Source organism: Azolla caroliniana, unplaced genomic scaffold, assembly GCF_043228905.1.
Source record: "Azolla caroliniana isolate FFs.n. ecotype wild unplaced genomic scaffold, voAzoCaro1.0.p SCAF_3, whole genome shotgun sequence".
Classification (NCBI taxonomy): domain Eukaryota; kingdom Viridiplantae; phylum Streptophyta; class Polypodiopsida; order Salviniales; family Salviniaceae; genus Azolla; species Azolla caroliniana.
Genome location: NW_028230438.1, coordinates 14,080,125 through 14,082,328, shown reverse-complemented (window position 1 = coordinate 14,082,328; position 2,204 = coordinate 14,080,125). Strand labels below are relative to the sequence as shown.

At 41.9% G+C, this 2,204-nt stretch overlaps 1 pseudogene; it reads right to left on the bottom strand.

Annotated features, from left to right (window-relative positions):
* Positions 1–365: 365 nt before the first annotated feature.
* On the bottom strand, positions 366–986 carry LOC147866272 (uncharacterized; annotated as a pseudogene).
* Positions 987–2,204: the final 1,218 nt, after the last annotated feature.

Here is a 2,204-nt window from a genome sequence, read left to right as displayed (position 1 = left end):
TAATACTAATCTGACTGCATATTAGTATCACCGCCATGCTTATTTTCATGAAGACTAATATCTGCATTTGATCCATCTTTGTAAATGTCCGAACATGAGCCTCTAGTCACTCGTTTCCAAGCTTTTGAGATTGAATAGATCATTGAAGCATTAATCTGTAAAGATGAACCTTCATTCTCAAGTGCGTGAGTGTAGTTTCTCACCACCACATGTGTCTTGCTTCTAAAGGATTTCCTAGATATTTGCCAACCTTAAGTGTTGTCTTTATCCACATCAAAGGCTTGTTTCAAATCGTGCATGTTTGATTGCACATTACCAATTGTTTGCGGGACATTACTTTTCCCTTTATCTTGTACTCTCGGTTTCTAAATTGGTTGCATCATAGATTGGTTTGTTGCCTTTGAAGAAGAAACCTGGCTATTTTCTTTCAATGATGCAGGTTTCAACATTGCAGTTTCAGGTGGCTGAATGGTCAGGGTTGGGCATTCTGATTGCATATGAACAAACTTGTTACATGTGTAACATGCACTTGCAAATTTGCCCCATTTCAGCCTGAAAGTTCTTGCACCGATAATTGGATCATCCGAGTTGAGGGTGATACCTTCCAAGATCGGAACATTTGTGTCCCAAAGAATGCAAAATCTATTAGAAGTACTTGTAGTTTTTGGGGGGCATGCTACTCTCCCCATTCCCGCTGCAATTATAGGTAACAAGTGATTCCAATTTCGTGGAAAATCAAGCACTTCAACCCAAACAAGACATTTGTGACGAATTAGCCCTTGATAGTTTTTTGTCAAAGACTACAACAATGCATGAACCATTTGATCTCTGTATGTTAAAGTAGATTCCTCAAGTAATTGAGTTTTGTACTTTGCTTCGGATTGCAATACTTCGTAAAACCCTCTAGCAGCAAAATAAACTCCACTAACTGCATAGACTTTAAACATTGCATTTACCCACTGACCCACATCATTTGCAGAGGGCATCTTCCTAGGAAAGAAAAGAATAATAGCGTTTGACATGTACAATTTTAAAGGATTCAACAAGTCTTGTGATGGGATAGTAAATGTCTTGCTTGGCAAAGGCCCATCCCATGTCTTTCTAGCCTCTACAAAGTCCTCTACTAGACTATCCTAAAGCCATTTTGTATCTACGGGATCTTCTATAATTTCTTTCCTCTTCTTATTCCATACAGAAGATGATTGAGCCATCCTTGACAACAATAATCTGGTAGACCTGCTACTTTGTATGTTGAAATGTAGAGAGGTCTAACAAAGGTAATGAGAGGAGCAAACCTGGTGGTCTCATAGCATAGGTCGAAATAGCCAGGTCTTGAATTCTGCACTCCACTCATATTTGAGTGAATCTAACATGCTCAATCCATCTGGAAGGCTCCAAAACACCCAAAATGACTCATTCCTCGTCCGATTCTGACTCCAGATGAGGGAGATATGAGAGTTGAAAGGTGAAAGGTGAACTCTGTCTCTCTATCTTTCACATCGCTACACCACCTTCGTCTTCCTCTTCATTGCTAGCATCTGTGGCAAAGATATTAGGATCAACCTTAGCTTCATCAAAGACAGAATGAGCAGAACGTCTTGTGTGCAAGAGTAGACAGATGTAGTGGAGAAGGGAAGTTGTCTCCATCCATGGTGGAAGCGAAGGTTTAGCTTAGTTGCCTCCGCAAGGTTTGAGTAGGTCCGTCTAGGCAATGCGTGTTCAGGCCAATGCCTTCTCTATAGAAGAGCCTACAAGAAAGGGGATAGGGTTTTAGGGCCCCATCATTTGTCCCTCTCAATGCCTGCCTTCTCTAGGGCAGGGTCAGGTTGCATACTGTAGAGATCGTGAGAAAGAGAAATTCGGGTTTTTGCCTCCGTCTTCCTGAGGTAGAAACCCACCAAGATGAACAAACGGAAACACCGAGTCAAGAAAGGATCAGATCGGGTTCTCTAGATAATCGTAGATGGTAAGGACTACTATGGCTATGGCAATAGAAGAAATATTGAGGAAGAAGAAGAGGAAGGTTGTGTTAAGATCTCCATAGCAAGTTGGTTCATCACACACAAAGTCCAAGCACAAACGACACTTGCTGACACAGATAGACACACAAAGCGAGGGAGAGAAGGAGGGATTAGTGATGGTCAGGGAGAGTGAGGGAGCGAGAGAATGACCTCTTCTCAAGGGAGGGTCGGCCATTCAGGCGT